At 44.0% G+C, this 23,349-nt stretch overlaps 1 protein-coding gene across 14 annotated transcripts in view; it reads left to right on the top strand.

Annotated features, from left to right (window-relative positions):
• ATP8A2 (ATPase phospholipid transporting 8A2) overlaps positions 1-23,349 on the top strand; it is a 595,211-nt gene that overhangs the window by 219,979 nt on the left and 351,883 nt on the right. The window lies entirely within an intron of this gene.

Genomic DNA, 23,349 nt, shown 5'->3' with positions numbered 1-23,349 from the left:
TTCCAAAGCTCCCCTGGTCTGACCTTTGTCTTCTCAAGAGCTGCTTCCAAACTGGAAGCAGTGGAAATAGGTAGGTCAGTTTGATTACTCTTATGGCATTTTATCTGTTTGCCTGGCTTCTAAATGTAAATCCACCAACAGAATCTACAATTCCATATTTAAGGCTTTTTTGATCTAGTATGCTCAGAAGGGAAAGCCTCCAAGTCAAAACAGTGTCCAAATGGCTTTGCAATTCCTGAAGAATGGTCTGGCCAAGTGGCTGAGCACCAATACCCTAAGGTGACAGATGGCAACACTGAATAGCATCCTGGACTGCAGGAAGGAGGGCACTATCTCATCCCACATTTGGAGATTGCTTAAAAGGGCAGGACTGCTAAATTTGCAAGTGGTGCACATCAATTCCCTAGCTGAAATTTGAAACAGGATGCTTATGGGCCTACAGTTCAAGCCTGTGCCTTTAATACCACTGAAAGAGCTCACACTCACAATGGTTCTGTCATCAGTCAGCTAGGAGGGTTCTAAATTCAGAGCATTTTCTCCAGTCCAGGCCTTTAAGTTTTATATGTTGACATAATCCATAGTTTCTACTGAAGTTTAACTTATTTTCATAGATCCCAGGAAATTGTTCTTCCTTCCTTTTTGTCCTAATCTGGTATACCCATGAGATTGCGGAAGCAAGCTGGATGTGCAGAGGGCTCTTCATTTCACCAGGATGTAGATTCCAGAAAACGAAAAGCCTTGTTTGATTCCTTTTTGATCATTATAGTAAAGTAAAGTGTGCCATTGAGTTGGTGTCGACTCCTGGTGACCACAGAGCCCTGTGATTGTCTTTGGTAGAATATAGGAGTTTATCATTGCCATCTCCTGTGCAGTATGAGATGATGCCTTTCAGCATCTTCCCATATCGCTGCTGCCCAATATAGGTTTTTCCCATAGCCTGGGAAACATACCAGCGGAAATTCGAACTGGCAACCTCTGGCTTGCTAGTCAAGCCATTTTCATCCTCCCAAGTTAGATCAGGGAGGCAATTTTGCTAGCAAAGACACTTTACCAATGCCGCTCCAGGCATTATGCCTTTGGCAGAAGAGTTTTGCAGAGTTTTACATCTACGTTAAGGTGTTGCAATCCATCAGGTTTCATGTTCATGCCATTTACATGTTTTTACTGTTGTTTTATGTGGTATTCTTTTCTGGGGAGGGTTTCTTGATTTTCTCCAGTCTGTATTGGGAAATCTTGGGGAACTCTTTCCAAGGAGGAGTAAATTCTATATGGACCTGGTATGGTGGGAAGGGATATCCGAAAGGATATCTTGGTGTCCTTCTATCTTCCTTGAGAATTTGAATGTACAATGAGTAAATGTTCCTGTTCCCTAAAAAGGTAAACAAATTAAAAGGTACTGAAAAGACAGTAAGCTCAGTGCCAGGCATGGCTCCTCACGGAGAGTATTCCAGAGATGGTACCACCACTGTAAAGACCCTATTCCAGGTCACTACCTACCTAAGGTGGGGCCCTAAAGAAGAGCCTTGGAGGAAGATCTTAATAACTGGGCAGGTTCATAGGGGAGAAAATAGTCTTTGAAGTAAACTGGTCCCAAGCCATACAAGGCTTTGAGGGATATGTTTCCTGTCCTGTGTTAATCCAGTTAAGTTACCAAAAGTATCTTCTGCTCTTGCAATGGAACTGTTGTTGAACCCTATAAGAAACTGACGGTTCTTGAACCCTTTAAGAAACTGACAGTTCAGCACCAACTTTGCTGTTCTACACAGCTGCAGAAGAAGCAAATTGAGTAGAAATTGTGAACCAGGCTGAGAGAATCCTGTTGATGGCCCTGCTGTGACTTGACAAGCTGCAACTGCTGGAATATCTTCTTCTACACCAACATTAAATGTACTTCTCCTCTGTTGCATCTGGCCACCGTAGTTAAACAAGATAAATAAGTAATGTGGGTATTTAGCAGAACTATTTAAACCCTACAAATAATTTAAAACCAGACACAAGTTATTTCTAAAAATGTAGACATTTTAGGTTTAATAATGGAGTGGGAGAATTTAGTATTTGATATAACTGCACATGTTATAGGGAAACTGCATATGTTAAATAAAAATTTAAGGATGCTGTAGTTGATCACCTTAAAAAAAAAAAGCCAGCATTAAAATGATGATTAGCGCCCTGATCCTGAAGAGTTTTACTTCAGTACATGGCTAATTGGTTTCGTAGAACGAATGTTACCGTAAATATGCTCAGGACTATAGCCTAACTCACTCAAATCACAGCTGAATCTCACCGCTAGAAGCTGAAGAGTTGCTAGGAAGAACAGTGGCTGAAAATTTGGGAGCACAGTTTTAAGCTCTTATTACTACTACCTAATAAATGTAGTCTCCGTAATGCTCCTGCACATTAGAGTCCCGTGTGCCACATTGGCGGCTCCACATTTCCATTTTATTTTATTTTTTGCCATTAAGCAGCTTTGGAATACAGACTTGCTTGATGAGCAAGGGTTAATTAGGGCCTGAAGGAAGCCCAGGGCAAAAGAACTACAGATGCAGTAAGTGCAGAAATGAGGCCCACTGGCCAATTTCCCTGATTATATAGCTGTTAAATTAAATGGAAGGCTAGGAGAGCCGCTCTTTACCCTCAGCAGACCATGGATCTTCCAAAAGTCAATGTTCTGCAATAGATAATCTGCATGTCCAGTGAGTGTACAATTGAATCCCTAACTCCCAGCCGGTGGTGTTTCTGTTCTTGTGGTTCGAACAGGCAGCCTGAATTATTTAAAGGTGAAGACTTCACTGTTGAACTCATTATAGGGGCTGTGTGCATTCCGAGCCGATTGCCAAATTCCGTCCTTGCACAGTGGACTCATAGACTTGTGGGATACACACAACCCCGTCTCGGGCTCCTCCAGGTGTTAAGCAATAGGGGAACATGGTCCAGATGCACTGGACTGCAGTAATGTTCTTGGCATTCAGGCAACCGCTCATCACAGATGCATCTGTAGGCACCATAGTTCTTATAGAGTGTGTATAACCAGTAGGTAGTCCGAAGGGGCCCAGACAAGAGCAGGATAGATTGTCAAGTTCCATTTTAGTTATATATTTCAATTCATTTCTTGTCCCACGATGAAGACTTGGGCGATGAGTAACAAAAAGCAAACTAGAATAAAAGATTGGCAATTTAAACATAATTGACATTTCTCTACCCTTTGCTAATTTAGCTCCTGGTGTCAAAGCCCAGCCCAGACAAGGTAGGTCTTATAATGTTTATGCACGTAGCATAAGGCAAAGAAAATCAGGAACCTGGGAGGAGTTTGACATGCAAATAGGCAGACCCGGGGAAAGCAACAGATAGTAGTGAAGTCTAGGGGATGCCTCAGGGGATTCTTGAGCAGAGATGGCTCACAGGAAGTACCTATAGCTGTAAACTGGTCAATTCCAATTGCATTGCACAGCCACACAATTGAGCACTGCTTTTTGGCAAGCTGTAGCAAGCTTGGCTGCGTTCACCGGCTTATTATCAAAGACATTCCCCATTTCAGTAATGGGGTTTGTTTCCATGTAAATTGCTCGTGATCAGGGAGCAAGTTAAAAAAAAAATTAAAGTGTGCAGCTACCTTTTCTTTTAAAGTAATAGCACACAATCACCCTACTTCACATCGTAGCGGCTCCTATTTGTGGATCTCCCATGTCCCATCTACTTTGGCCCTCAGACCTTGAGGTTGGTCTCTAGGTCATCTTGAAGAGATTACATTACTCCTAAATTAAAAGAGCGACACTGTCTATGAATAAGTTTCCAAGCAAAATACAAGGTACTGGTTATAACTAGGGGTGTGCAATTTGGATTTTCGGTGTTTATATTTGGATCTGAATCGAAACACCTCCGATTCATTTTGTATCCGAATCTGGCCCTTCTGAATCACCCCCGATTCGATTTGGATTCGGATTAATCTGAATCTGAATCTGAATCGATTTGGATTAAAAAATGGATCCTGGGACCAAAAGAGTGGGGTGGGGTGGTAGAACCTAATGGGTGGAAGCTACCACCCCAATTGCAGAGGGATTGGCCAAAGGGCTGATCTTTGGTGAATTTTTGTAGTGTCTTTGGGGCATATTGGGGGCATAACGTGGGATCTGGGCCAAAAGAGTGGGGTGGGGTGGTAGTGCCTAATGGGTGGAGGCTACCACCCCAATTGCAGAGTGATTGTGCAAAGGGTTGATTTTTGGTGAATTGTCGAAGTTTACGCGTCTTTAAGGTTTCCCCCCATTAGGTATAATGGAGGGTGTATCGCTTCACGTCAGGGGGAAAGGGGTGGCCTAGAGCAGTGTGGGGTTGGTGGTAGTGCCAGGTAGGGGCAAGGAAGCTACCTGAATTTTTTCAAAGGATTTGGGCAGAGGGCTGATTTTTGGTGAATTGTTGAATTTACACGGCTTTAAGGTTTTTCCTCATAAGGTATAATGGAGTTTTCAGCATCCCCATAAGTGCACTTGGGGGGTGCTGGGGTGGCCCAGAGTGAGTGGTGGTGTAGTGCACATAGGGTGCCAACCACCCCCATGGGTTGCTAACCCATGGTGTACAGGGTTCTGTTGTTTCTGAGATGTTCTGAGTGTGGATTCTATGATAGCAAATGAGATTTTCAATTCACCAAAAATCAGCCCTTTGCCCAATCACTCTGCAATTGGGGTGGTAGCCTCCACCCATTAGGCACTACCACCCCACCCCACTCTTTTGGCCTAGATCCCACGTTATGCCCCCAATCTGCCCCAAAGACTGTAAAACTTCAAAAATTCACCAAAAATCAGCCCTTTGGCCAATCTCTCTGCAATTGGGGTGGTAGCCTCCACCATTAGGCACTACCACCCCACCCTACTATTTTGCCCCTGGGACCCGAAATTCGAGTAGACGTCTCATCAGACCTTTTTGCATTGAAGTCAATGGGAGGCAAAAAGGCGGGAAATTCAAATAGACGTCATTGCTCAAAATGGAGGGGGAAGAAGAAGGCATTTATTGGCCACAAAATGGAGGGCCGAAACAACAGATATTTCAGAGCTGAAACGGGGGTGATTCGTTTCGGCTCCGAAAAATTTCGGAGGGCTAGAAGGGTGATTCGGTTTGGATCCGAATCACCCGAAATTGGCTGTTTTGGGTACAGATCGTTCTGTACCCGAAACGTTTCACACATCCCTAGTTATAACCTGGTTATAACCTATAAAGCCCTAAACAGCTTAGGCCCTGGGTATTTAAGAGAATGTCTTCTTCACTATGAGCTTTATTGCCCACTGAGATAATCCAGAAAGGTTCGTTGGGGACAGGCCTTCTCTGTTGCTGCCCCAAGGCTCTGGAATGCACTTCCTGTTGAAATAAGAACCTCCCCATCTCTGACAACTTTTAAAAAGTCACTAAAAACACATGTATTCACCCAAGCTTTTTAACTAGACTTGTGGTTTCAAATTGTTTTAAGTTTTTAATTTCTGCTTTAATTTGTTCTGTGTTGCTGCAAAACACCCTGAGATGGAAGTTTGGGACAATGTACAAATATAATAAATAAAATTAGGCCACTTTCTATGTTCTTCTCATTGAGCAGGGAACACCCCTGGAGCCCTTAGCTCATTGCTCTCTTTCCAAAGTAGAGTGAAATATGGTAGTGAATGTTGCATGTTATATTCATGCTTCCTAGCATTGCTTCATTTCACAAGGCATGATTTCTGTTGTAAAAGCTGGACCATTGGTTGCCTTGAATCTTCCCCCTGCATTTTCCTAGCTTTGTTATTTCCATCATTCCATCTCCAGTCTAAACTCCCTTAGGCCAGATTTCCTTACAGGTCCCTGGGGCACAGGAATTAGACCGCTTCGACTGAAATGGTCTTCTCTAAACAGATGGTGAACCCCACCCCCCACCCCCGACCATGGTTAAGGTACATTGGAAAATCTGCATCGACTTTGGCTGCAGAATGTCTGTCGGAACGTTGTTCTGCAGTTAAATCCTTTCTATTGTTCCCACTACTTTGTGAAGCTTTTTGTTCAGTTTTGAGACAAAAAGAAAACACACACGAAACTTTGCCATACATTAAAAGAATTTTATCATAGGTAACCACTCATATTTCCCAGATGGAGGAAGGACAATAGCCAAAGAACCCCGGCCTGCCCACAAATCTCTCGCTGGTTAAATTCATATGTGAATATATGATGCTATGATGTTTAAGCAGCACAGTTAGATTGTTTAAATCACATTGAAGTCAATGGAATCTACATAGCTGTGTGCAGGAATAATAGAATCCTAGAATTTTAGACTTGAAAGGGAGGTCTTCTATTCCCAAATTCTTCTCAGTACAGGAATCTTCTATGGCATCCTTGACAAATGGTGAGCCAGCCTCTGCCTGAAAACTTCCATGGAAGAAAGCAGGCGCCTCCACTGCTGATCAGCTCTTACTGCTAATGGATTCCTTTTATTATCTAGCCTGGATCTGTTTCCTGGTAATTTCAACCAGTTGGTTCTAATTCTGCCCACAGAAGCAACAGAGAACAAGTTCATGCCATCGCCTGTGCGACAGCCCTTCAGATATTTGAAGATGTCTACCATATCTCCTGTTAGTCTTCTCGTCTCTAGGTTAAACATACCCAGCCCCCTTGACCATTCCCCATAGGCTTGGATTTCCAGGCCCCTCACTATTTGTGTTGCCCACTTTTGAACTCATTCCAGTTTATTGTCTATGTCCTTCTCAAAATAAGGGCCCCCGAATTGGACACAATGACCCACATGTTGTGCAGTGTTAGGAAGGTGGAGCCAATCTACTCAGACTGCTGTGTGCTCTCGGTGGATCCACCAACTCTACTGCGGGCTTGGATCTTTGTGCAAGAGGGCAAATAATTTGATTAGCCCACCCATGCTCTAGAAGTGCTAGTTAGATTGGAAACACATCACTTGGCCATTGGATATATGTTTTCAGTCTAACTTGTGTGGTGTTTTTGATTAATCTATTCCAGCTTCTGAACGGGGCTTTAGTTACTTGTGTTCCAGTCCTGGAGTAGAGGCGGGGCTAACAAAACAGCTGGCAGCAAGAGCACGGAAAAAGCAGTCTGCACTTGCCTCTCTGGACATATTATTGATTTCATTAAGCTATTAATATTCCTGATTCCGTTCCACTGCCTTGTCCTTGCATACCACAATGCTTTCCCTTGGATTCTACACCTTGCACTTCTGGAGCATGGGTGGGCTACTCAAAGCATTTGCAGAGCCCCCAGGGCTTTTCTGTGAGCCCGCATTGGCTCCACCCTCCTCATGCTGTGCAATACGTGGCCTGGTATTTTCAGTGAGTGGTATTTCTCACCAGCGCAGAGGAGAATGGAACTATACAGGTGAAACTCGGAAAATTAGAATATCGTGCAAAAGTCCATTAATTTCAGTAATGCAAATTAAAAGGTGAAACTGATATATGAGACAGACGCATTACATGCAAAGCGAGATAAGTCAAGCCTTAATTTGTTATAATTGTGATGATCATGGCGTACAGCTCATGAAAACCCCAAATCCACAATCCCAGAAAATTAGAATATTACATGGAACCAATAAGACAAGGATTGAAGAAAAGAACAATATTGGACCTCTGAAAAGTATACAGTGTACTGTGCTTGATTGGCCAGCAAACTCGCCTGACCTGACCCCATAGAGAATCTATGGGGCATTGCCAAGAGAAGGATGAGAGACATGAGACCAAACAATGCAGAATTGCTGAAGGCCGCTAATTAAGCATCCTGGTCTTCCATAATACCTCATCAGTGCCACAGGCTGATAGCATTCATGCCACGCTGCATTGAGGCAGTAATTGCTGCAAAAGGGGCCCAAACCAAGTACTGAATACATATGCATGCTTATACTTTTCAGAGGTCCGATATTGTTCTATTCTTCAATCCTTGTCTTCTTGGTTCCATGTAATATTCTAATTTTCTGGGATTGTGGATTTGGGGTTTTCATGAGCTGTACGCCATGATCATCACAATTATAACAAATTAAGGCTTGACTTATCTCGCTTTGCATGTAATGCGTCTGTCTCATATATCAGTTTCACCTTTTAATTTGCATTACTGAAATTAATGGACTTTTGCACGATATTCTAATTTTCCGAGTTTCACCTGTAGTCCTCCTCAGATGTTACTGAGCGCACCGGCAAAAGTGGGGAGGAAGTCCTGCCTCACTGCTGTCACTCATCCCCTCCTGCTAGGCGCTCACAGTTATGCCATTTATCTGAAGGGAGAAGCACTGTAACCATGATGGCTGGTGCTTCCGTGAGCAGCAACCCCATGCGATCCAGATTGCTGCTTTCGGAAGTGCCAACCATCATGGTTACAGCGCTTCCACTTGCAGGCAAATAGCGTTGTAACCATGGGCGCCTGGCAGCAGGGGTTGGGTGACAGCAGTGGGGTGGGACTTCCTTTGCTGCACCTTGTGTTCTCAAACCATGCTCTGTGACTGTATTTTTATGGCTTGAAGGCTGCATGAATGGCTCTTGCATGATATTGGGGCAAGAGAGCTAAACCCCCAAACATTACTGTTGCTAGGAAGTATGTGTAATGGAGATGCAGATAACAGAGAGTCATTCATTTTACCTGTGAAAGAGATATAACTTTTCTCTAACAGCACAATAGTTTTATCTGGAATTTTTTTTTTTTTTAAAATTAACAATATTTCTATACCACCCAAAACTTGGGTCTCTGGGCAGTTTACAATTAAAATCATTTAAAACATTAAACCAATTAACAATTACAATCATCTAAAACATTAAAACATTTAAAACCCAATATTAAAAATATTAAAACTATAAATCTAGTTAAAAGCCTGGGTGAATAAATGTGTCTTCAGTGCTTTTTTAAAAGTTGCCAGAGATGGGGAGGCTCTTATTTCAACAGGGAGCACATTCCAAATGTTATCCAGGCTTCAAATACAATGAGATGATGTAGTCAAATGGCTGCCAGGCGCCCATGGTTACAACAAATAATAATTATCTATTACAAAGATTTTCTTTAAAATAGGAGATGTTCTTGTATGGATTTGTTTTAAATTGAGAATGATTTGTTACATATATATACATTTTAAAAATACTGTGCCCACAGTAAGTGGGAGGAGAACTGGTCTTGTGGTAGCAAGTATGAATTGTCCCCTTTGCTAAGCAGGGCCCACTCTGGTTTGCATTTGAATGGGAGATTACATATGTGAGCAGTGTAAGATATTCCCCTTAGGAGATGGCATCGCTCTGGGAGGAACATCTGCATGCTTGCATGCAGAAGGTTCCAGGTTCCCTCCCTGGCATCTCCAAGATAGGGCTAAGAGAGATTCCTGCCTGCAACCTTGGAGAAGCTGCTATGAGTCTGTGTCGACAATACTGAGCCAGATGGACCAAGGGTCTGGCTCAGTATAAGGCAGCTTCCTATGCTCCTATTTTTCTTTTTCTGTGAGGAACCAACATGCATGTTATTTGGGCTGTTAAAAATATATGAGGCTTGCTCTCATGACCATAAACTGGGCAGGACAAGTGTTCTACCCAGTTTTCAGGAGCTGTACGCACTCCTGATTTTTTAATCATGTGAGTAAAAACCTAGGTAGAAAGAGGAGGCAGTGATCATGTAGGAGCCTCGTACTGGATAAAACGGTGCTGTCCTACCCAGCATGTGTACCCAGCTGTTTAATGAGGTGGGAGGAAAATGTCTACCCAGCATGAGGTCCCTCAGAATCACTTCCTCCTCCTCCTCCTCCTCCTCCTCCTCCTCTTGCCTAGGCTTTTACTCTGTACATGATCAAAAATTGGGAGAGCACACAGATCCCAAAGCTGGGCAGCACGCTTATTTATTTTAACAATACTGGATGTATTTTTGTACATCTAGTTCGAGCTTTTAAAGAATAAAGCCGTATAAACATTCAATCTGCATGATCCCCACCACACATTAAGATCATCTGAGGAGGTTCGTCTCCAGTTACCACCAGCTCATCTGGTGGCGACTCAGAGGCGGGCCTTCTCTATAGCTGCTCCGGGGCTGTGGAATGCACTCCCTGTGGAAATCCATAATTTGAATTCTTTATTTGCCTTCAGGAGAGCCCTTAAAACGTATTTGTTTGGCCTGGCTTTCCAGGGTTTTAAAATTCTAACCCGATTTTGGGGCTTTTAATTACTGGAATTGTTTAATTGCTATTTTAAAATGTTTTAAATTGTTGATCGTTGTTATATTGTTTTTAATTTGTTTTAGCTTTTTATTGTTTTCGTGGTTTGTTTTAATTGTAAACCGCCCTGAGCCATTTTGGAAGGGCGGTATATAAATCAAATAAATAAATACATACATACATTCCCCAGCACAGAGGTCCAGGGATGGAGTCAACAGCTGCACCTATTGAATTTCTGCCTGCCATGCATTGCTAAAGGCATGGGGCAGGATTTAGAGAGCTCCTTTTGTGATGTGGAGGTTCTTCCACTCATGCAAGGTTAGACTCCCAAATTTCCATTGATTCTCTCCCCCATCCCCTGCAGCAGTGAACCACACCATATCCCATTACTTAGGGGCAACTACGAGGGGGTTGCACAGGGTTGCAGTGGAAAGAGGAGGGATCATGAAAACCCTGTTGCTGGTTTTGTGGATCCAAGGCACAAGGGATGGGCCTGTAACTCAGTGGCAGATCAGAAGGCTGCAGGTTCAGTTCCTGGTATCTCCAGGTACAGCTGGTGGCCGGGAGGGACAAGTTCCTGAAACTTTGGAGAGCTGCTGTCAGTCAGTGTGAACCATATTGAGCTAGATGGACTGAAGGTCTGACCGTCGGTAAAAAGCAGCTTCCTATATTCCTAAGGTCTTTGTCAGGAGCAGAGGTGGCAATGCCAAAAACTGGGTATGGTATAGTTTCCTGCACTAAATTTCACAAGATTTCTCCTTCTTCCTTTTAATGGATAGAATGTGGTCCTATGAAATTTCAGCCTGTCAGGTGTGTGTGTGCGCGTGCGCGTGTGCGTTTTAGTTCAGTTGCTGAGTTGTACTGATTAGATGGAGCCTTTCTGTAAAGCTTTAGGAAAGTGATAAAATACAAACAAACCATCACAAGGTTTCTTCCAGAACCTCAGGATGTGGTCCCAAAAGTGCAGACCACACACATCAACTCGGCTTCAGCATACTCCAGTTCTTTGCCTGTCAACAAATTATATTCCAAGACTTCTAACAGTGCCCTACTGTTCATCAACATGACGTACTCTGGAGAACGGAATTAAATTCATACAGGTCACCAGAGTCAGAAAGCATGTTTTTTTGTAAACAGAATTATGTATGAACAATGTTATAATGATTGCCAGGAGCTTTGCAGCTTTGCCTGTGGTTTTCTTGAAATAGTGAATGAGAAAATTAAAGCAGTTTAACTTTAAACTGCTTGTCGTCGTAATGGGAGGAGGGGACAGATTAACTATTACATTTCCTATGATTGAGTGAAAAGGGAAAATTGGCTCTTAGGTTCCTAACCTGTGGTACTTCAGATGTTGCTGAACGACAAATCCCATCACCCCAGCTGCAATTTATTGTGGCTCAGGATGATGGGACTTGTAGTTCAGCAACATCCAGAGTACCACAGGTTGGGAACCCCTGCTGTAAGTGGTAGAGAAGTCATTTAGGCTGTCAGATTTCCCCTGACTTTCTCCCCACACTTTCTTCCCCAAATCAATCTCACGATTTCAGTCAAAATCACACTCAGTTATGTTTTCCAGTTGAAGGATCTACCAGTGTCGGTGCTGGGATAACTGTGGCAATGTAGCACACAGGTATATCTTATGCCAGGGGCTTAGCTATCAAGGGGGAGAGGGGAGACAAATGTCCTTGGGCGCCTGAGGGAAGGGCCTCAATGGCTGAGTGAGAACTCACTCTTGTTCTTCAATGTTGATGTTGAATGAATATATGAGATGATTGCAGTAGGTATATATGCTTAAAAGGTTTTTGAGCCCTTCTCACAGGTGTGTGTGTTCGTTTGCATGCATGCTTTCCTGCTAACTGAGTAAAGAGGTAACTTTTTAAAGTGGTGATTCTCATTATTATTATTATTATTAATTATTATTATTTCTTGTTTACACAGTCAGACAGGTATCATTGACTGGTTTGTTTTATCCAGACATCGAGTCCTTCCCAAGGACCTGGGATGGCTGAATTTTATTATCAGTGTTGTTGCTGTTATTAAGGATATCATCGCAGAATATAGGCTGTTCCCAGTAAAGTTGCTTTTTGTAATTGGCTGATGGTGATTTCTGTGGCCCCTATGGTGTTGAGGTGCACTTCATGTTGTTTTGGAATTGCACCTAGGGTGCCAGTTACCACTGGGATGATTTTGGTCTTTTTCTGCCACAGCCTTTCAATTTCAATTTGTAGATCTTTGTATTTTGTGATTTTTTCTATTTCTTTTCCTTCTATCCTGCTATCCCCTGGTATTGCTATGTCGATTATTTTGACTTGTTTTTCTTTCTTCTCAACTACAATTATATCTGGTGTATTGTGTGGCAGATGTTTGTCTGTATTATTATTTATTTATTTATTTATTTATTATTTTGATTTCTATACCACCCTTCCAAAAATGGCTCAGGGTGGTTTACACAGAGAAATAATATATAAATAAGATGGATCCCTGTCCCCAACGGGCTCACAATCTAAAAAGAAACATCAGATAGACACCAGCAACAGTCACAGGAGGTACCGTGCTGGGGGTGGATAGGGCCAGTTACTCTCCCCCTGCTAAATAAAGAGAATCACCACATTAAAAGGTGCCTCTTTGCTAAGTTAGCAGGGGTGTATTTAGCAGGGGGATAGCAACTGGCCCTATCCATCCCCAGCACAACATCCCTCCAGTGGCTGTTGCTGGTGTCCATCTTATGTTTCTTCTTTAGATTGTGAGCCCTTTGGGGACAAGGAACCATTTTATTTATTTATATCTATTTAGACTGCTATGGGAATTTTTGTTGAAAAGTGGTATATAAATATTTATCATATTTTTATTCGTACACATGTGGGGAGTGTGTGATGTTATTTATACAGGAATGAGTAAAAGGGTGTGCCAAGAATGCCTTATTTTTCACCACATTCTTACAGTTTTTCACCATATTTGCAGTAGGGATGTGCACGAGCCGTCCAACTGAATGTTCGGTAGCAGTGGGTGTTACCATTAAGGGACTGAGAGGGTGCTTCCCCCCATGCCCACATCCCCGCCACATCCCCCCCACATCCCCCCCTGCCCACATCCCCCCCACGCCCCCCCCCACGTTTCCCCCCCGACGTTCCCCCCCCGGTGCTCTCAACAAACGCACTCGCGTTTCCACCACCAGCACGCTGAACAAAATCGCTGGCACAGGGCAGGAGCATACCTCCTTGCCGCCTTGTTCAGCATCAAAATGGAAGTGCCCGATGTGCCACACAAGTTATTTTGGCAAGAGCGCCAATGGGGGAAATGTGTGTGTGTGGGGGGGAGTAAGAGCATCCTCCCAGTCCCTTAAAGGTAATCCCCCCCCCCCCGCCATCGAATGCTGGACCTCCGAACCAGTTTGAGCACCTCCCTACCTTACCATTCTTCTACAGCAAAGACAAACTGATCACAGAAAAATGCAATATTTTAAATAGCCTGTAGCAAAGAAATACAAAATGCTGGTTGCTTCTTCTTAGCACCGTCACTGAGGTTAGAGATCTCAGTCTCTAGAAGCCTTCTAGGAATATATAAAGCATATTCTCTTTCCCAGTCACAGTATAGGAACACACCCTTGTGTTTTTCCAACAGGAAGAGAGAAGAATGTTCAGTTTTCTCAGAGGTAGCACCTTATCACGCCAGCTTAGAATGACCAACATTTTCCTTACAGGACCCTTGACACTTTTAGCAGCTGCAAAACAGGAGGAAATTTTGGCAGGTGAAACTTCCCTTATCACTTAATCCACATTCAGGGACAAGCCTCCAATGCTACATTTCCAGCTGCTCTGCAGCTTTTAAAGCCATAGGGGTCCTACCTGGAAATCCTACTCTAGCAGGAAAAGTTCTTCAGGCCAAAAGTAATCCTGCCATAATTTCCTAGTCTTCTCTAGTCCCCAGAAAGGGAGAGAGAGAACACTTACATGGCTGTGCACTGAATCATTACAAATTGTTCTACAATTACCTGCTACAATTTGGGAAATAGACAAAATAGCTAATCCTTTGCTAGGACATGCCCTCATTTTCCTTGGATTAGGATTGTTGCGATTGTAGTGACTAGCCTGTTCCCCAGAGAGAGAATTAGCAAACCATAAGCAAATGGTGCCTCCAGGACTGTGGCTAATTATTTGCAATTAAACAGGGGAAGTCTGTTTGCTCAGCAATAGCATTGGGAGAGGCAATAATGCATGCCCTTAAATTCTTCCCCAGCAGGTGTGTCCCTTTACACTAGCAATTACCTCATGTGGTGAAGGATCACACCACATTTTTTGAATGATGTAAAATTAGCCCAGTGTGGGCTTGGTCACATTCTGGTATCAATCTTTGTGGTAGGGTTGTATGCACTTCCTAATTTGCCTCACACACTGAAATCCTGTTGATATTGGCAATCACAGAGCCTTGTGGTTTTCTTTTGGTAGAATCCAGGAGGAGTTTACCATTGCCATCTCCCATGCAGTATGAGATGATGCCTTTCAGCATCTTCCTATATCGCTGTTGCCTGATATGGGTGTTCCCCATAGTCTGGGAAACATACCAGCAGGGATTCGATCCAGCAACCTCTTGCTCCCTTGGCAAGTTACTTCCCCACTGTGCCATTAGGTGGCTTGACAGCACAAACTTTCCTTTCCTACTCAAGGTGGTTCTCAGGCAGTCTCTCATCCAGGCATTGATCAGAACCCGTGTAGCTCCAGCAAGGTAGCTGTCTCACATGCCCTCGGATCATTCCCTGGTGTCAGGGGTGGCCCATGGGGTCCAGGCTCAGAATTACTCAGAGCCCCAGATCTCATCAGCCACCTCCCTGACCTCTTCCAGAAGCAGTGGAGAGCTCCTAGCTTCACCTGCCTCTCTGCTGCTTCCACCTTAATAGGTGCTGTATTAGAATATTAGAGACTTATTCTTGGGGGTTATGGACTCAGGCCTCGGAACTTTTCAGCACCTATCAGCTCCCCTGCCTAGCACTCTATGGACACTGAATTCGGGGGCAACCCCCATTAGGCTCAGAGGGGCAATTCTGATGAATGTATATACAGGATCGGGTTGCAAGTCGTTAGAGGCCACCCTGCTTTCATTGTGCTTAAACTGCAGCAAGCAGAGATTTGCTAGGATTGCCAACTGACTAGGCTGCTCTTATACTTCTAACATTAACTTGACAGGCAGAAATCATCTTAAGCTTTTCCCAGCGTAAAAGATGCACAGCTTCTAGATTAGGAGCTTTCTTTGCCATATGAAGGCTCTGTGAAGCCATGTGCTGGGGCATAAATTGCAAAATAAATAAGTTTACAACATGGGCTTGAAGCCTATGGATGACACATATAAAGACAGTTTTTCTTGTTGCTCTCTTTTTTTTTACCAGTTTGGTAGAAAACACCTGCAACTTTCCTCCTCCTTTTTTTTTAAAAAAGGAGCATTTGCTGTTGCTTTGAGTAGCTTGCTGGACATAATGTTATGGTTCACCCAGCTGTGGCCTGACAGTTCCTTAGAAGCAGGATAAACATACTGGAAACAGATTAACTGGCTCATGCTTTGGAAGACTTCTCGTTCACAGATCTCCCTTTGTTAACAGGGCTCTAATAACTACTCAGCAGTCTGCCAGTTAACCTTTTGAAAAATGTCTTCACTACTGTTCATTTCCATCCTAATGGAGGGAGAGATGCTGGGTCATGCTCTGGTTCTGGTGGGAAGCGCGAGGTTACACTCATTCGTTCTTTTCCCAGAGGATGACTGAATCCATTCTGGGTACCAGGATTGCCTGGTCTTTAGCTGAAGATTCTGCCTGTCCTTTCAAAAGTCTCACATGTTGTGGCCCCCACCGCCCCACACTGTTTCCTTCAGTGATTCCCTAGTCTGCCCTTTTCTGTCACCTGCTATGGCCAGCATGACTCTACTTTTGTTCCCTGTTGATCAGAAGCAAAGGAAAGTAGGTACCAACACTAGCTGTATAGGAGGGGAATTTTTGGCAGAAGCTGTTTGTCTCTTCCCTGCATGATTTGGAAAATCTTCCCAGTAAAGGTTTTCTTCCCATAAAGGCATTGAAGTTTTGTCCTCCTTTGTAAATGGCTACCTTCCTCAGCCATCAGAAGCAGAGTCAGGGCGGTCCTTTCATGAGGCATGGTCAGGCAGTTGCCACAGGTGGTAGATTGTTGGGGTGCCAGCAGAGCTTCAGCAAGAAGCACAAGGAGAGAAAAGGAGACTGCTGGCAACCTCACCCACTTTCAAAGCTTGAAAACGTCACCTTGAGTTTCGTATTCATATAAGGAGCTGGCCCTGCTGGGGCAAGGCAGGGTTTGGCAGCCGCAATACTTTGGGCCACCCCTGGACAAGGTTTATTTATCAATCATATTTATATACTGCCTGGTATGTGTATCTCTAGGCGGTGTACACAATTTAAAACAACAAATATGAAACAGTAAAAACAATTAAAACAATTTCACTGAATAAAGAATCAAAACCATTTCATGGGATAAAAACAATTAAACGGTTTACAATTAAAACAGAGTTGCCCTGTTTTCAACAGCAGTTTGGTTGTCCAAATACCAGAGGTGATCATGTTTCTCTCTCCAGTATGAAAAGCTTCACCTGGAGATTTCTGCATCTCAGGGTGAAAGAACAGGCCAGACTGCTTTTTTTTCTGGCCAGTTGACAACCACCAGGGGGATGTCCCTCCTGGGCAGCTGCTTTAAAGTGGTGGTGGCGGGTGGGAGGGAGAGACTGTCTGGAGATTCCAGTTATACCTGTTTGCACAACATCTGTTGCGGCCCTGAGTGTACATCTCATGATTATTTATATATTTTTACATTTATGGACCACTTGTCCTCTGAGGAGCCCAGAGTGGTGTACATGGTAATGTTTGTCCTCAAAGCAACCCTGTAAGGTAGGTTAGGCTGAGAGATAAGTGACTGGCCCATAGTTACCCAGTGTGTTTCATGGCTGAAAGAGGATTTGAACTTGGGTCTCCTTGGAATGGGAAAGCTGACTCCATTGAAAAGGAATGAGGTGATGTGAAAATTTATTTGAGCTGTGATGACCCATTCACACATGCAAATTGTTGCTGTAGTCATCAAGTATGACATACTTATGTGAACTGTCCCAAGTGCTACATGGTGGGGTGTTAGTAAAATAATTCCTAATCTGGGCATTCAGTGGCACCTTGTTCCTTAATTCTAAGGGTATATCCTGGGCCACTAACTTGTCCTTGGCTGGATCCAGTTGATTGACCTTGGGGTTCTACTCAGGGATGCAGCAAAGTTCTTGCTGGTCTGGAGACAAGCTGCTGAGACTGCCAAGTGCGCTAGGCACACCCTTCCCTTACCCCAGGGTTTCTTAAGCTTGGGCCCCCAGATGTTGTTGGACTACAACTCCCATCATCCTCAGCCACAAAGGCCATGTCTGGGGATGATGGGAGTTGTAGTCCAACAACATCTGGGGGCCCAAGCTTAAGAAACCCTTCCCTACACCATCACACCAACGTAGGGAGCATGGCCAGTGCGGGGGGGGGGAATGCAAGGCAGAGCATCACCCTCTCCAGTTGATGAAGTGCTTCCTCCACTGGAAAGGGCAAGGGGCTGCCATATGCTTGTTTCCAGCACGAGCCCCCCCCCAACCCCCCGGTGATGCAGGAGGAAGGGGGGGTGACACAGAGAGTGGCTGGTGCACAGTAGCATGTCTGGCCCAGTGATGGTGGTTAGGTGGGAAGTGCAGCGGGGTGAAGGGGTAAAAGAGTGGTGGGGAAGGGAGCCTTGGCGAGGGGCCTAGTCCCCATGGCCCAGGGACATGTGTCCCTCCTGATCCCACAAGTGGGAGTGTACCTAACATGGCTTAGGAAATGGAGACTCCTGAAGCAGTTGCTTACTGACCCACATAGGATCTGACATCCGTATAGGGTCCTTCTGCCTCTGTTTCATCCTCCAAGGCATCTGTGGACTGGAACTTCCTTTCTCCTCCTTGCCACTCCTTTCCCTTAATCTCTGGAACTGATTTGAGATGCGTATGTAACCAAGATGTTGTTTTGCTACTGATAATGACAGGATAGGTCATGTTAGACTGCTGTTGGAAATGCTACTTGTCTTGTTCTGTTAAGAAGTACTCGCCTGAAGACATACTCCTGTTGGGTCAAGAATGTATTAAAGATGACGATCTGCTATATAATGCATGAAACTAGAAAGCTGTTTCCTTTTTGGATATAAAAAGCTGCTAATGCCGAATAAAGATATTTTCTGCACAAGCTTATTAGGCTGGCAAACTGTGTGGGAACAGGGTGTTGATAATATAGAGAGAAGGGAGAGAGAGAAAGTATAGGTTCCTCCCCTCCCTCTCTCTACAAAGGGATTTGTGAAATATTTCAGAAAAATCAGGGAAATTGACACTTGAGGCCCTGTTGCTGGGAACTGGAAGATCTCAAGGATCCCACACAATAATTTAGTACTTGCCAGGAACAATAATTTTTGGCATTTGTTTGTATAGTGTTTTGAGTCTAATAATGAGGCATTTTCGGATTTTCTGAAAACCACAGCAGTCAACAGATGAGAAAAGAGACGCCAAAAAGACAATAATCACTATGGCTGCTGTTGAGATGAAACTTTTTAGCTGTTCATAGAGAATTCCGAAAACATGACAGTTTAGGATGAGGGTTGCATAGATGTCCAGTCTTTCATTCCAGTTATTTATATATATTTTTGCGTAAGAAAGACACACAAGAAAACTCCCCAAATTTCTTCCTGCATTCACAGCCTGATCCTGTGCATGCTTACTCAGATGTGAGTTCCATTGAGTTCAAAAGGATTTACTCCAAGGTGTGTGTGTGTGTGTGTGTGTGTGTGTGTGTGTGTGTGTAACATTTTTTATATCCTGCTCTTCCTCCAATTTGCCCAGAGCGGTGTACTACATACTTAAATTTCTCCTCACAACAACCCTGTGAAGTAGGCTAGGCTGAGAGAGAAGTGACTGGCCCAGAGTCACCCAGCAAGTATCATGGCTGAATGGGGATTTGAACTCGGGTCTCCTCGGTCCTAGTCTAGCACTCTAACCACTACACCATGCTGGCTCACTTTTTCTTTTCTTTTCTTTTTGAGCTTTTGCAATATGCAATTTATTTAAACTTAACATCTCGAAAGCCACACAGTCCATTGATTAAAACGCCCTCCGAATGGCTACTGTGCTTCCCCTCACTATCTCATCAACAGCAGGCAGAGCAAGAGACACAGATATTCTGGGACTATGTGTGCAGGTGTGTGCAGATACCATTGCAGCCTTTCAACCTGTTTTTCCAACTTCAGCACAGTTTAGAAGGGCATAATTCTTGACTCAGCTGTATAATTACACAAATATTTATTCTTAGTAGCTGACATGACACTAAGTGTTAATGGGGCAATTGTGTGGTGCCACTTCTGTGAACATGGAAGCACCGGCACTATTGGAGAGGTCACAGGTTACACTATTACTTTATTTTAATTAGGGACACACCTACTTCTCCTGTTCAGATAAATGGACTTCAAACATGCATAACTTCAGCTGAGTTGTGTCCTATAGATGTACATGAGCAATTGTTTGTGCAAATTAGCAGACTGAAATAACGTTGGAAGCAGTTGTTGCTGTGTCAACAAATAGGATGGTGTGTAATGACTGCTATGCCACCTTGACATCCTGAAACAAATTCCGTTGGTTTGCATGAATATTGCAGTGCAACTGTAAGCAGTTATGCCAACGCAGTTCTAGGAATGGGATGCCAGTGAATGCTTATCTTAACTGAAGGATTGGTAGCCAGTACCTGCAGTTGTATTTTTGCTACTAAGTAGTTTATCTTCATTTTTCACATCTTTTTGTCAAATCAGATACAGATAGGCAGTGCTGTAATCCACAAGTTTTCTGGATGTGTGACTTTTTCCTGTGGGAATCTGGGTCCATAAAACAGTCACAAGATTACAATGTTTTATACAGATCATATTTTTCATTCCTGACAAATATAATCCCATTCCAATGTTATTCATATGTTTTGGCTGTCTTATGAAGCCACAGTTCTGGAACTGTAATGCTCTAAAGAAGATCTTCTAAAGTATGAATAAATAGACCTTGTTCCTAGGGAAACCCAAGAGGTTCCCAGGGAGTGTGCACTCCCAGTGGACGTATTGTCCAAGATCGCTGACATGCCCGGTTACTGACTTCCACTCAAGAAGTGGAAAAAAAATCTCTGCTCAGTTTGACACCAAGATTTGAAGTTGGGCAGATACTCTTGGTAGAATCTCGGGTGGAAGTCAGTAACTGAGTGTATTGGCTTATTTGGATGGTGCTTTCAGATGACATACCTTCCAGGACTCACATCCTGTGTGTCAGTTGGAAGGCTACTCTACAAAATAGGTGAAGGTCTGAGAGCATAGTGAACAGGGATAGCAAACAGGACATAGGAGTTTTGCAGGAGTTTAGCGGGAAGTGTGCGGGGGAGTTTGGATCACAAGGAGCCTGGTGGAGAAGAGAACGTAAGTACATATTCCTCCCTCATATCCCTCATATTCTTGGGAAAGGCTGTTTGGACAGTTAAATAGCTGACCATTACAGCTGAGACCTATCCTTCTAATAAACAGATAATAAACTACTTACAGTAAACTATCTCTAAATACTGTAAATAACCGACAAGACAGTATGAAGATAGAAAGTCAGCAGGGGAAGGGGCACTTCCCAGTGTATTGCACAGAGTGCCACATGTATGACTATTTGCTCCATGGGCAGAAGTCATGGGTGTGTGCTCGGTGCAAGGAGCTCCTGGCCCTCAGGGAACAAATCCATTCCCTTGAGACCAAGGTGGTAGATCTGGAGAAGCTCAGAGAGACAGAGAGGCATGTGGACGAGACCTTCAGGGATGTGATAGAGGCATCCCACTCCAGGGCTGGTAGCTCCTCTGCTGTCAGGGAGAATGAATGTCTTGGGCAAGGAGGACATCAGTCTGAGGAAGAGGGAAATGCTCCTTTAGAAGGGACCCCTTCCGTGGAAGAGGAGCCCATATCCTCTCGCACGGGGGATACTCCTCTGGGGGTGGGGGCCTCCTTGTAGTGGGTGATTCGATCATTAGAGGTATAGAGAGATGGGTTTGTGACCCACCGGTCCCAGTACAGATCCCTGGGGGACCGCACTTCTTACTTCCCTCCATTGTGAAAACTCTCCATTTATACCTACCCTCTGTTTCCTGTCTTTCAGCCAGTTAGGGCTGATAGTAGTGACAAGAGATGATATAGTAAACTGTCTGGAAAAACTGAAAGCTAACAAATCACCAGGGCCGGATGGCATCCATCCAAGAGTCCTCAAAGAACTCAAACGTGAAATTGCCGACCTCCTTGCTAAAATTTCCAACTTATCCCTGAAATCAGGCTCTGTACCAGAGGACTGGAGAGTAGCAAATGTAACACCAGTTTTCAAAAAGGGACCCGGGGGCGATCCGGGAAATTGCAGGCCAGTTAGCCTAACGTCTGTTCCAGGCAAATTGATGGAAAGCATCCTCAAGGATAAAATTGTAAAGCACCTAGAAGAACAGGCCCTGCTGGGAGTGAACCAGCATGGCTTCTGCAAAGGTAAATCTTGCCTCACCAACCTTTTGGACTTCTTTGAAGGTGTCAATGAGTGTGTGGATCAAGGTGATCCAGTTGATATAGTATACCTGGACTTCCAAAAAGCTTTTGACAAAGTTCCTCATCAAAGAGGAAACTTAGCAGTCATGGGATAAGTATAAATGGAGAGTTTTCACAATGGAGGGAAGTAAGAAGTGCGGTCCCCCAGGGATCTGTACTGGGACCAGTGCTTTTTTATTTATTCATAAATGATCTAGAAGCCGGGGTAAGTAGTGAGGTGACCAGATTCGCAGATGATACCAAACTCTTCCGGGTAGTGAAATCGAAAACGGATTGTGAGCAGCTCCAAAAGGATCTCTCCAAACTGGGCGAGTGGGTGAAAAAATGGCAAATGTAGTTCAGTGTTAGCAAGTGTAAAGTGATGGACATTGGGACGAAAAACCCCAACTTCAAGTATATGCTGATGGGATCCAAGCTGTCGGTGATGGACCAGGAGAGGGATCTTGGGGTTGTGGTGGACAGCTCGTTGAAAGTGGTGACTCAATGTGCGGCAGCTGTGAAAAAGGCAGATTCAATGCTAGGGATCATTAGAAAGGGGATTGAAAATAAAACGGCTAATATTATAATGCCCTTATACAAAACTATGGTGTGACCACACTTGGAGTACTGCGTACAATTCAGGTCACCACATCTTAAAAAGGACATTGTTGAACTGGAAAAGGTGCAGAAGAGGGCAACCAAGATGATCAGGGGCCTAGAGCACCTTTCTTATGAGGCAAGAGTACAACACCTGGGGCTTTTTAGCTTAGAAAAAAGACTACTACAGGGAGACCTGATAGAGGTCTATAAAATCATGCATGGTTTGGAGAATTTGGAGAGAGAGAAATTATTTTCCCTCTCACACAACACTAGAACCAGGGGTCACTCCATGAAATTGATTGCCAGGAGGTCTAGGACCAACAGACGGAAGTACTTTTTCACACAACGCGTGATCCACTTGTGGAACTCTCTGCCACAGGATGTAGTGACAGCCAACAACCTGGATGGCTTTAAGAGGGGTTTGGATAACTTCATGGAGTAGAGGTCTATCAACGGCTACTAGTCGGAGGGCTGTGGGCCACCTCCAGTCTCAAAAGGCAGGATGGCTCTGAGAAACAGTTGCAGGGGGGTAATGGCAGGAGAAAGGGCACACCCTCAACTCCTGCCTGTGGCTTCCAGCAGCATCTGGTGGGCCACTGTGAGAAACAGAATGCAGGGCTAGATGGGCCTTGGGCCTGATCCAGCAGGGCTGTTCTTATGTTCTTATGAGCACTTACTCCATGGGAACCTCCAGTTCCCTCCTCCTTACTCTGTATTTACAGGCAATCAGGTGAAGCTGTCCACTCTGTAAAATTAATTACGCATGTAAATATAATCATACTTTGCAGTCTAATGAAATTTAACTGATGAGTATGCTTGCATGTCAGGGTACTGTGGTGAAAAGAAAGGAGGATTGTCATATGGATAGTCTGCATCAGCTCCCAATGGCGAACCCAATGTGACCTGTGCAGGACCAGCTAGTGAGCTTGAAGAAGCAAAGAAGTTTCCATTTGGATGATTATTTGATTGATTGATTGATTGATTTCT

This window comes from Hemicordylus capensis, chromosome 3 (assembly GCF_027244095.1).
Source record: "Hemicordylus capensis ecotype Gifberg chromosome 3, rHemCap1.1.pri, whole genome shotgun sequence".
NCBI classification, from domain to species: Eukaryota; Metazoa; Chordata; class Lepidosauria; order Squamata; family Cordylidae; genus Hemicordylus; species Hemicordylus capensis.
This window is presented reverse-complemented; position numbering and strand designations above follow the sequence as displayed.